This window comes from Theropithecus gelada, chromosome 20 (assembly GCF_003255815.1).
Source record: "Theropithecus gelada isolate Dixy chromosome 20, Tgel_1.0, whole genome shotgun sequence".
NCBI lineage: Eukaryota > Metazoa > Chordata > Mammalia > Primates > Cercopithecidae > Theropithecus > Theropithecus gelada.
Window position 1 is genome coordinate 55,632,373 of NC_037688.1, and position 13,079 is coordinate 55,645,451.

A 13,079-nucleotide genomic window follows, 5' to 3' on the forward strand; every position below is an offset into this window, starting at 1 on the left:
GAGAACAGTGGTGCAATCGTGGCTCATTCTAGCCTCGACCACCCAGGCTCAAGTAATTCTTTCAGTTTAGCCTCCCAAGTAGTTGGGACTACAGGTACATGCCACTAGGCCCAGCTAATTTTTATTTTTAATATTAATTTTTTTGAGACAGAGTCTGGCTCTATCGCCCAGACTGGAGAGCAGCGGCACGATCTTGGCTCACTGCAATCTCCACCTCATAGGTTCAAGCAATTCTCCTGCCTCAGCCTCCCAAGTAGCTGGGATTACAGGGGCCGGCTGCCGCACCTAGCTATTTTTTGTATTTTTAGTAGAGACAGGGTTTAACCATGTTGGTCAGGCTGGTCTCCAACTCCTGACCTCAGGTAATCTGCCGGCCTAAGCCTCCCAAAAAGTGCTGGGATTATAGGCGTGAGCCACTGTGTCTGTCCTCCAGCTAATTTTTAAACTTTTTGTAGAGATGGGGTCTCACTATGGTGCCCAGGCTGGTCTTTAACTCCTGGGCTCAGGCAATCCTCCCAACTCAGCCTCCCAAATTGTTGGAATTATAGGTGTGAGCCACCACACCTGGCCTGACAAAGTTTTAATAACTACTTTAAATTAAAAAAAGAATTTTTTTTATTTTAACTAATTATTTTGATTCTCCTTTAGAATTCTTGTCAGTTGATACCAACATCTGCGTCCTCTTGTGGTTGATCTTCATTGATTGCCTTCTTTTGTGAACACAGATCATATTTTCCTGTTCTGTGAAAATATATTTAAAAATTTTTTTTCTTTCTTTCTTTTTTGAGACAGAGTCTCTTTCTGTTGCCCAGGCTGAAGTGCAATGGCACAATCTCGGCTCACTGCAACCTCTGCCTCACGGGTTCAAGCAATTCTCCTGCCTCAGCTTCCTGAGCAACTGGGATTACAGGTATGCGCCACCACGTCCAGCTAATTTTTGTATTTTTAGTAGAGACGGGGCGTCACCATGTTGGTCAGGCAGGTCTCCAAATCCTAACCTTGTGATCCACCCGCCTCGGCCTCCCAAAGTGCTGGGATTACAGGTGTGAGCCACTGCACCCGGCCTTTTTTTTTTTTTTTTTTTTGAGTCAGAGTCTTGCTCTGTTGCCCAGGCTGGAGTGGTGGCGCGATCTCAGCTCACTACAACCTCCGCTTCCTGGGTTCAAACAACTCTTGTGCCTCAGCCTCCTGAGTTTCCTGTGTATCACCACACCTAGGTAATTTTTTTGTATTTTTAGTAGAGAAGGAGTTTTGCTATGTTGGCCAGGCTGGTCTCAAACTCTTGCCCTCAAGTGATCTGCCTGCCTCAGCCTCCCAAAGTGCTGTGCTGGGATTACAGGCATAAGCCACCACGCCCAGCCCATTTCTTGTGTCTAAGAATTTTGGATTATATCCTGGACATTGTAGATGATGTGTTCTAGACTCTGGATTCTGTTATGTTCTTGAGAGTTAGTTTGGTGTTTTGTTTCTGTCAGCAAGCAGTTAATCACAGCTGAACTCAAACTCCAAATCCAGCTTCCCTGAGGCACGCATCAGCTGAAATCTGTACTCACCTTTTAAACTTGGCTAAGTTGGCCGGGCGCGGTGGCTCAAGCCTGTAATCCCAGCACTTTGGGAGGCCGAGACGGGCGGATCACAAGGTCAGGAGATCGAGACCATCCTGGCGAACACGGTGAAACCCCGTCTCTACTAAAAAATACAAAAAACTAGCCGGGCGAGGCGGCGGGCGCCTGTAGTCCCAGCTACTCGGGAGGCTGAGGCAGGAGAATGGCGTAAACCCGGGAGGCGGAGCTTGCAGTGAGCTGAGATCCGGCCACTGCACTCCAGCCCGGGCGACAGAGCCAGACTCCGTCTCAAAAAAAAAATAAAATAAAATAAACTTGGCTAAGTTGCTTGGAATGTGCCCCATGTTTGTCTAGTTCAGAGGTTTAGGCAGACTTTTTAAAATAACAGCTTAATGGACTGGGTGCAGTGGCTCATGCCTGTAATTCCAGCACTTTTGGATGCCAAGGTGGGCGGATCACTTGAGGCCAGGAGTTTGAGACCAGCCTGGCCAACAGGGTGAAACACTGTCTCTACTAAAAAAGTACAAAAATTAGCTGGGTGTGGTGGCGCATACTTGTAATCATAGCTACTTGAGAAGCTGAGTCACGATAATCGCTTGAACCCGGGAGGCGGAGGTTAAAGTGAGCTGAAATCACACCACTGCACTCCAGTCTGGGTGACAGAGTGAGACTCCGTCTCAAAACAACAATAACAATAACAAAAACAGCTTAATGGAGATAATTCGCATGCCATACAATTCTCTCTCTCTCTCTCTCTCTCTCTCTCTCTCTCTCTATCTGAGACAGCCATCTTCCTGCTTCAGCCTCCCAAAATGTGCTGGTATTACAAATGTGAAGCCGGGCGCGGTGGCTCAAGCCTGTGATCCCCGCACTTTGGGAGGCCGAGACGGGCGGATCACGAGGTCAGGAGATCGAGACCATCCTGGCTAACCCGGTGAAACCCCGTCTCTACTAAAAAATACAAAAAACTAGCCGGGTGAGTTGGCGGGCGCCTGTAGTCCCAGCTACTCGGGAGGCTGAGGCAGGAGAATGGCGTAAACCCGGGAGGCGGAGCTTGCAGTGAGCCGAGATCCGGCCACTGCACTCTAGCCGGGGCGACAGAGCGAGACTCCGTCTCAAAAAAACAAAAAAAAAAAACCAAAAAACAAATGTGAGCCACCGTACCCACCCCAATTTACTTTTTTAAAGTGTGCAATTCAGTGTTACGTTAGTCACAAGGTTGTGCAAATATCACCACTATCTAATTTTAGAACATTTTCACCAACTCTCCTTAAAACCTTATACTCATTAGCAGTCACTCCCCACTTCCTTCTCCTCTCAGTCACTGGCAACCATTATTCTACTTTCATATTTGTAAATTTGCCTATTCTAGACATTTCATATAAATAGAATCGTACACTCTGTGACCTTATGTGACTGGCTTATTTCACTTAGCATGTTTCCAAGGGTCATCAATGTCACAGCATATATCGGTAATTTCACTCCTTTTTATGGTTAAATAACATTCCATTGTATGGATAGATTTGGTTTTTAATCCATTCATTTGTTGATGGACATTTGAGCGGTTGGGGAAGACTTTTATATGAAGAATTTGGAACCCCATCTGTAGGGCTATTTTGTTTCCATGACGGACTTTTTAACGCCTCATGACAAGGCATTTAACAAAACCAATAAGGCCAGGAATGGTGGCTCACACCTGTAATCCCAGCACTTGGGGAGGCCGAGGTGGGTGGATCATGAGGTCAAGAGATCGAGACCATCCTGGCTAACACGACGAAACCCTGTCTCTACTAAAAATACAAAAAAATTAGCCGGGTGTGGTGGTGGGTGCCTATAGTCCCAGCTACTCGGTAGGCTGAGGCAGGAGAATGGCGTGAACCCAGGAGGCGGAGCTTGCAGTGAGCCGAGTTCGCGCCACTGCACTCCAGCCTGGGCAACAGAGTGAGACTCCATCTCAAAAAAAACAAAAAGCAAAGAAACAAAAACAACAAACAGGCAGATCGCAGTGGCTCATGCCTGTAATCCCAACACCTTGGAAGGCCAAGTACACAGGATTGCTTGAGCCCAGGAGTTTAAGACCAAACTGGTCAACATAGCCAGGCTCTATCTCCATCAAAAATAAAAAGTACCCAGGTGTACAGCCAACTGTGGTGGCTCACGCCTGTAATCCCAGCGCTTTGGGGGACTGAGGCGGGCGGATCACAAAGTCAAGAGGTCGAGACCAGCCTGGCCAACATGGGGAAACCCCATCTCTACTAAAAATACAAAAACAAAAATTAGCTGGGCGTGGTGGTGCACGCCTGTAGTCCCAGCTACTCAGGAGGCTGAGGCAGAAGAATCACTTGAACTTGGGAGGCGGAGGTCGCAGTGAGTAGAGATTGCACCACTGCACCACTCCAGCCTGGCGACAAAACAAGGCTCTGTCTCAAAAAAAAAAAAAAAAAAAAAAGTATCCAGGTGTGGTGGTGGACTCTTGTAGTCCCAGCTTTCAGGAGGCTGAGGCAGGAGGATCTCTTGAGGCCTGGAGTTCAAGACCAGCCTGGGAAACACAGCAAGACCCCATCTCTAAAAAAAAAAAAAAAAAAAGAGAGAAAGAAAAACACAAAATACTGGTGACATAACTTAGGCTTCTGGATAGAGTCCCACCTGAAGCTGATTTACTCCAAGACTCTTCAGCTCGAGTTTGAGGAAAAAAAAAAAAAATTTTCTCCTCTGCTGTCACAATGTGCAATAATCAACACGGAAGATTTCTGTGGCCAAATGCATGGGGATTTCTCCCCAGCAACAATGTGCAATAATCAACACGGAAGATTTCTGTGGCCAAATGCATGGGGATTTCTCCCCAGCAACAATCAATCCATCGAGTCTACAGTGGATACACGCTGGGTGTCCTCTAATTCGGTTTATTTCCAACACTATCCACCCGGACAGAGTGTCAAACCCCACAGGTTGAGGGCTCAGTCCCATGAGCATGTCCCCCCAACTTTCAATGCCAGTCACAAGCCCCTAGTTGCTTTAATAGTGCTTCTGACCAACTGACTATAAATCAGGGTTTCCATGACTCCCTCCTTGGGTTCCATTAATTTGCAGGAGCAGCTCTCGCACTCAGGGAAACACTTAGGTTTACTGGCTTATTATAAAGGATGTCACAATGGATATAGCTGAAGGAAGAGGTGCACAGGGCAAAGCACGTGTGAAAGAGTGAGGAGCTTCCGTGCCCTGCCTGGGCACACCACCCTCCAGGACGCTCCAAACTGGGATACAGACCAGACATATATTTTACAATATCACAGAGTCAACAAACACCCCTTTCACGCTTAGGCTAGTCAGAGTAGCTTTTTGTTATCTGCAACTGAGTAGCTTGACTAATAAGAAGAACTTTCATTAAGCACAGTCTGAAGAGACAGCCAATTCTAAGGGACAAAGGCTGCAGGATTGAAGCGCGTGTTAACCACTAATACCTAGCCTAAAATTGCTGACCCTTTTACTATAATAGCATCTAAGGCCCCAAATAAACAAATCCAAACATCCTACACTTAAGCCACTCTAAGATTAATTCCACAGGGCTGAAAACAGTAAGAGCTTTGTTCTGGGTCAAACGGAAAGAAGAACCTAATACCTCACACTCAGATCCCACACTCTCAATCCAGTCACTAGCAATGAGAATCTGCAAACTGGGTGCAGTGGCTCACAACCATAATCCTAGCATTTTGGGAGGCCGAAATGAGAGGATCACTTGAGGTCAGGAGTTCAGGACCAGCCTGGGCAACACACGGAGGCCCTGTCTCTACAAGAACAAAATAAAATAATTAGCTGGGCATGGTGGTGCACATGTGTAGTCCTAGCTACTGAGGAGGCTATGGCAGGAGGATCCCTTGAGCCTAGGAGTTTGGGAATAGGGAGCTACAATGGCACCACTGTACCCCAGCCTGGGTGACACAGTAAGACCTTGTTTCTAAAAAAAACATAAATAGGTTGGGCGCAGTGGCTCACATCTGTAATCCCAGCACTTTGGGAGGCCAAGGCTGGCGGATCAACTAAGGTCAGGAGCTCAAGACCAGCCTGGCCAACATGGTGAAACCCTGTCTCTACCAAAAATACAAAATTAATCGGGTATGGTGGCACATGCCTGTAATCACAGCTACTCAGAAGGCTGAGGCAGGAGAATTGCTTGAAACCGGAAGGCAGAGGTTGTGGTGAGCTGAGATTGCGCCACTGCACTCCAGCCTGGACAACAAAGAGCGAAACTCTGTCTCCAAAAAAAAAAAAAAAAAAAAAAAAATTAGCCAGGCATGGTGGTGCACGCTTGTAATCCCAGCTACACCCGGGAAGCAGAGGTTGCAGTGAGCCAACATTGCACCACTACACTCCGGCCTGGGTGACAGAGCAAGACTCCATCTCATAAATAAATAAATAAATACAATCTATATTCATCAATTGGTTAAAGAGACATTAAGACGACAATTTTTTTCCTTCATGCCTCTGTATTGCAACTTATGCCAGTGTTTCTCATTTAAACCTTACAGCAATCCTATAAAATAGGTAACAGAATGGTACGTATAGTAAGGAAACTGAAGTTCAGATAGGTTATGCTAGGTAACTCAGGAAAAATAGGTAGTTGAGCTGGGGCTGCAAGGCTGCAAGTTCTAAAATCTATGCTCTTCCTCTCAATTCCAAGTTTTGTCAGGACTTCAGCATATTCAAGAGTAAAAGATCATGGAAGTGGAAGCTGCCAAACCACCATTAGGCTATTATGACAACACTCAAAGTATCACCAGTAAAATGATGACTGAGGCAACTGAAAAACAAAGCTAGGGAAATGTGATGGTTAACTTCATGCGTCAACCTGATTGGGCTAGGGGATGCCCAGATAGCTGGTGAAATACTTTTGAGTGTGTTTGTGAGTTTCCGGAGGGTTTGCTTTCCTGGGCTTCCAGCTTGCAGAAAGCAAATCTCGGGACTTCTCAGCCTCTATAATTGTGTGACCCAATCCATCACAATAAATCTCTTTCAATATAGCTATACAGTTGACCCTTGAACAATACAGGTTTTAATTGTGCAGGTCCACTTATATGTGGATTTTTCTTCCACCTTTAGGACTTTTTTGAAACAGGGTCTTGCTCTGTCACCCAGGCTAGAGTGCAGTGGCACAATCTTGGCTCACTGCAGCCTCCACCTGGGTTTAAGCAATTATTGTACCTCAGCCTCCCAAGTAGCTGGGATTACAGGCACGCACCACCAAGCCCGGCTAATTTTTTTTTTTTTTTTTTTAGAAGAGACTGGATTTCACCACATTGCCCAGGCTGGTCTCAAACCCCTGAGCCCAGGCAATCTGCCTGCCTCAGCCTCCCAAAGTGCTAGGATTACAGGTGTGAGCCACCACGCCTGGCTGGTATTTACATTTAAAATGTGAAACTGGGATTGTGGTGGCTCATGCCTGTAATTCCAGCATTTGGGGAGGCTTTGGTTAGGAAGACTGCTTAAGCCCAGGAGTTCAAGGCTGCAAGAGGCTGCAGTGAGCTGTGATAGAACCACTGTTCTCCAGTCTGAGCAACAGAGAACCTGTCTCTAAGAAAAAAAAAAACAAGTGAGATGCCTAGGTTAAAATCAGCAGAGGAGAAGCCAGAGTGAGGAGAGGCAAATGAAGAGAACGTTCAGCAAGCCAAATGAAAACAGTGTTTCAAGAAAGTGCAGCGATCAACAGCACCAGATGCTGCTACAGGACTGAGACCTAACTTAACAATGAATTTGGCCATCTAGAGATCACTGGTGGCTTTGACAAGAAGCCGGTTTAGTGGAGTGGTGGAGACCAAAGCCTGACTAGAGGCTCAAGGTTCAAGACTTGAAGGAGAAAAGGCACTAGTGAGGGTAGACTGAGGCCTCTGGTTGCAAACCGGAGGCGAGGAGGAGGTAACTGGAGGACAGGGAGGGTGAAGGGGGCTGCTTTGTTGTTCTTAAGATGGGCATTTTTTGGCCAGGCACGGGGGCTTACGCCTATACTCCCCACACTTTGGAAGGCCGAGGCGAGAGGTTGAGCCCACGAGTTCGAGACCAGCCTGGGCAAATTACGAGCTGTCAGTGTATCTTCAAAAAATAAAAAAGATAATTTTTGTGCAAATAATAAAATAAATGCTGGAGTTCGGGGCCCATCCTCTGTCCGCATCTTCGTGATCCGGGCCGCATACCCGACCTGGGGGCTGCGCCCCTGCCGAGCCCGGCGCGCTGCTGTCTCCCACCCTAGCTCGGGATGGAAGCGCGCACGCGCAGACCTCGAGCGGCTGGGCGCAGGGCCCGCCCCACCGTCGAGTCCCGCCCCTCCCGCCCCCCAGCCCCGCCCCTCCCGCCCCCCAGCCCCGCCCCTCCCGCCCCCTTCCCGCTCAGAGCGCGTACGCACCGTCCCTAGAGCGCCGCCTTAAGGAGGACAGGAGCCTGGGCGCTGAGGGAGGGTTTAGCCCTTCGCTCCCGCGCTTCCCCGGAGGTCTCAGGCCACGGCCCGTCCCCACCTACCGAGTCTCGCAGAAAACAAGGTCTTCGGGCTGGAAACTGCGACGAGGGAAGCTGGCGCGTTCCTTGAACGCTTTTTCGGAGTCTGCGGATGATCACGGACCTGCGTTCGAAGATTGGCGGCACGTCGAGAACCGCACACGTTTTTTTTTTCCTTTTATGAGCGTAGTCGCGCGCGGAGGACCTTGAACGCATGCGCAGTCGTTCCTCTGTGACGTGACCCGCTGCCGGGTGGGAAATGTAGTTTTTACTTGGCACACCGCTCCGGCTCTTGTCGGAACCCTAATTTAACCAACCAAAGTGCTTGTGCGTTTTCAGCGTTTTCTCCCATTCCCCCAGACTATTTAAAACAAAATGCAAAAAAAAAAAAAAACCCAACTTGAAAACGAAGAGATTGCTGCTTGCTGGAGAGGAGTGGGTGCAGGTAATACAAAAACCGTACTTTCTGCGCAATTTTGTTGTGAACCTAAAAATGCCCTAAAAACTAAAGTCAATAAAGTCTATTGTTAAAAAATTAATTAAAAACAGGCCGGGCGCGGTGGCTCACGCCTGTAATCCCAACACTTTGGGAGGCTGAGGCGGGCGGATCACCTGAGTTAAGGACTTCGAGACCAGCCTGACCCACATGGTGAAACTCTGTCTCTACTAAAAAATACAGAAATTAGCCGGGCGTGGTGGTGAGTGCCTGCAATCCCAGCTACTTGGGAGGCTGAGGCTGGAGAATCGCTTGAATCCAGGAGGCGGAGGTTGCAGTGACCGGAGATTGCGCCATTGCACTCCAGCCTGGGTATCAAGAGGGAAACTCCATCTCAAAAAAACAAAAAACAAAAAAACAAGCAGACCTTTAGACCCAGAAATAGCACTTTTAGGGGGTCTTCTCAGGAAAGTATTAAGGATATGGACGTGCAATGGACGCATAGCCTCAATGGTATTTATCGAAATCCATCTTGGTATCTTATAATTTCTTACATAACCCTACAAATGTCTGTAATTATTTGTAGATTATTTGATAAACTTGCAAGTCCTATGAGATTAGGATCATCTTGTGTTCACCTGTGTATTCCTAGTACCTAGCACAGTGCCTAGCCATCACGTTTCTTTTTCTTTTTTTTCTCTTTAAGACAGGGTCTCGCTCTGTTGTCCAGGTCTCGCTCTGTTGTCCAGGTTGGAGTGCAGTGGTGCCATCAGGGCTTCTGAGTAGCTAGGACTACAAGCGCACACCAGCACATTCTGCTGATTTTTAAAATTTTTTTGGTAGAGATGGGGGTCTTGCTATGTTGCCTAGGCTGGTCTTGAGTTCCTGGGCTCAAGCGATCCTCCTGCCTCAGCCTCCCAAAGTTGTGGGATTACAGGCATGAACCACCATGCTCAGCCCCGTCAGTATTTTTCTGTTTATTAGAGAATCTCAGGCGTTAGCACTGAAACTATTTTAATCCAAAAATTAATGCGTCATTTTTTTCCATCACACTTGCATTTCTTTCTGTGGGCTCCAGGTCAGTGAATGACATGCCCACCCACCCAGCTGCAGTTTGACTTACTACTTTTTATGAAGGTTATGCTTTGAGGGATTTTGTAAATTTTGCATTTGTAAAGGTCTTATGGGCTCTTTCTCCTGATTGTTAAATATCAGCCCAAGGCCAGGCGCGGTGACTCACCCCTGTAATCCTACCACTTTGGGAGGCCAAGGCAGGGGGATCACGAGGTCAGGAGTTTGAGACCAGCCTGGCCAATTTGGTGAAACCGTGTCTCTACTAAAAATACAGAAATTAGCTAGGTGTGGTGGCACGCACCTGTAGTCCCAGCTACTCTGGAGGCTGAAGCAGGAGAGAATCACTTGAACTCAGGAGGCAGAGGTTGCAATGAGCCAAGATTGCGCCACTGCACTCCAGTCTGGGCGACAGAGTAAGATTCTGTCTCAAAAAATAAAAAATAAAATAAATTTTAAAAATCACCCCTAGTCACTGATCAGGAGAGATTTGGAGCTCACAGTTGTTTTTTAAATTATTTTGGTTTCTGCCCCGTTTTAAAAATTTATTAATTTCTGATTTTTCTACAATAAACATGTATTGATTAACTTTTTAAAAAGTGTTTTAGAGTGTTGTCCACATGTAAGGAATTGCTCTGTCTTCTCCACATCTGCATTTCTCAAAAGAATGATCTATACTCAGTTTTCATGTCCCGCCTCCTACTCAGTACAATGTCCTGAGCCAGCACCTGGGGGTTATCCCTGACATCACCTTTTCCCTCCCCTTCCTCATTCAATCCACCACATGTCTGCAATATAAAAATGCATTCGTTGGGCACTTGCTATGCACCGGGTTCAAAATCCTTTACACTTATTCATTCATATAACACAATCCACCTACTTTTAATTTCCACCACATCCACCCTAGGCCAAGGTAGGGACACCTTCCCTAAACAACTGCAAAGGCTTTCTGGTTTTGTTTTGTTTTGTTTTTTTGAGACGGAGTCTCACTCCGTTGCCCAGGCTGGACTGCAGTGGCACAATCTGGGCTCACTATAAGCTCTGCCTCCTGGGTTCTCGCCATTCTCCTGCCTCAGCCTTCTGAGTAGCTGGTACTACAGGTGCCTGACACCATGCCGGCTAATTTTTTGTATTTTTAGTAGAGATGGGGTTTCACCATGTTAGCCAGGATGGTCTCGATCTCCTGACCTTGTGATCCGCCCGCCTCGGCCTCCCAAAGTGCTGGGATTACAGATGTGAGCCACCGCGCCCGGCCAAAGGCTTTCTGTTTTTTAATCGCTGGTGCTAAGGTTGAGTTACTTATTTCTACTTAATGACATGCTTCGTCATTGGGCTCTGCATGGCCTCTCTATTTATTTGTTATATTTAAATTTTTTTTGAGACAGAGTCGCTCTCTGTCACTCAGGCTGGAGTGCAGTGGCACGATCTCAGCTTACTGCTACCTCTGTCTCCCAGGTTCAAGCGATTCTTGTGCCTCAGCCTCCCAAGTAGCTGGAATTACAGGTGCCCACTGCCATGCCCAGCTAATTTTTGTATTTTTAGTAGATATGGGGGTTTCACCATATTGGCCAGGGTAGTCTTGAACTCCTGACCTCAAGTGATCCTCCCACCTTGGCCTCCCAAGGTGCTGGGATTACAGGTGTGAGCCACCGTGCAGGGCATTGTTTTATGTATTTATGTCATTTTAACCCTTTCCTCCTCTCCTCACCCCTTTGCCAAGTGTGTGGGAATGTCCTTGTAAAACGTGTTGTTTAGTGTGTGTGTGTATTTTCAATTTACCTAAATGGTATTGTGCTATAAACCTCATTGATTTCTTTTTCTACTCAGTCTTGTGCTTTCTTTCCCTTTTTTTTTTTTTTTTTGTTTTTTTTTTTTGGGATGGAGTCTCAATCTTGTCGCCCAGGCTAGAGTGCAATGACATGATCTCAGCTCACTGCAACCTCTGTTTCCCGGGTTCAAGCAATTCTCCTGCCTCAGCCTCCAGAGTAGCTGGGATTATAGACGTCCACCACCACGCCCAGCTAATTTTTTGTATTTTTAGTAGAGACAGGGTTTCACCCTGTTGGCCAAGCTGGTCTCAAACTCCTGACCTCAGGTGATGCACTCACCTCAGCCTCCCAAAGTTGCTGGGATTACAGGCATGAGCCACCGTGCCAGGCCTCAGCCCTCTGCTTTCAACACCTGTTACTGTGTGCACACTTTACCTATGACTTACAGCAACTATGCAGTATTTCAAAGTGGGCACTCACATTTTAGTTATGATGGACCTGTAAGTTGCCTCCAGCTACTACTGGCTACCACAAACAATGCCACAGTGAACAACCTGATGCTCATTCCCTGTGGTCTATGTGAAGATTTCTCTGAGATGTATGCCCACTAGTGAGACTGAGCAATGCCGTCTTAAATGATCTCCCCTCATCTATTCTGGCCAGAGTGGCACATGCCTACAATCCCACTGCTTTGGGAGGCTGAGGCTAGAGGATCACTGAGGCCAAGAGTTCAAGGCAACAGTGAGCTATGATTGTGCCACTGCACTCCAGCCTGGAAAACATAGCAAGATCCTGTCTCTACAAAAAAATTATTTTTAATTAGCCAGGCATGGTGGCATGCACCTGTAGTCCCAGCTACTACTTAAATTGAGGCAGGAGGATCGCTTGAGCCCAGGAATTCAAGACCAGCCTGGGTAACAGAGTGAGATCTCATCTCTACAAAAAATTTAAAAATCAGGCCAGGCAGAGTGGCTCATACCTGTAATCCCAACACTTTGGGAGGCCAAGGCGGATGGATCACCTGAGGTCAGGAGTTGGAGATCAGCCTGGCCAACATGGTGAAACCCTGTCTGTACTAAAAATACAAAAATTAGCTGGGTGTGCTGGCACATGCCTGTAATCCCAGCTACTTGGTGAGGCTGAAGCAGGAGAATCGCTTGAACCCAAGAGGCGGAGGTTGCAGCGAGCTGAGATGGTGCCACTGCACTCCAGCCTCATTAAAAAAAAAAAAAAAAAAAAAATAGCTGGGCACAGTGATGCTCGCCGGTAGTCCCAGCTACTTGGGAGGCTGAGGCAGGAGGATTGCTTGAACCCGAGAGGTGGAGGTTGCAGTGAGCTGAGATTGCACCACTGCGCTCCAGCCTGGATGACAGAGCAAGACTCTGTCTCAAAGAAAAAAAAAAAATGAGTCGAGTATGGTTGGGGGCAGGGAGGTGGGCCAGGAGGATCACTTGAGCCCAAGAGGTTGAGGCTGCAGTGAGCTGTGAATATGCCACTGCACTGCACTCCAACCTGGACAACAGAGTGAGACCATTTCTCAGAACACAAACACACACAAACACACACACACACAGAGCTGTCTCAGGATCTGATCTCCCATGGCAAAGAGGAAATTGTAACTATTCACAATTTAATGGTTTTTGTCCCTGCTGCAGGCACATGTAGCCATATCATGACCAGAAGGTGGCATAGTATGCCTGCAATCCAAAGGGAAAAAGGAGATGAAATACATTAACTCTTAAATGTCGCCTTTTT

The 13,079-nt window shown here is 47.2% G+C and overlaps 1 protein-coding gene across 1 annotated transcript in view; it reads right to left on the minus strand.

Annotated features, from left to right (window-relative positions):
* Positions 1 to 8,253, minus strand: part of SGF29 (SAGA complex associated factor 29) — a 44,205-nt gene extending 35,952 nt beyond the window's left edge. The window contains 1 exon segment of the mRNA XM_025371462.1: positions 8,073 to 8,253. The gene's annotated coding sequence lies outside the window, so the exon portion shown is untranslated.
* Positions 8,254 to 13,079: the final 4,826 nt, after the last annotated feature.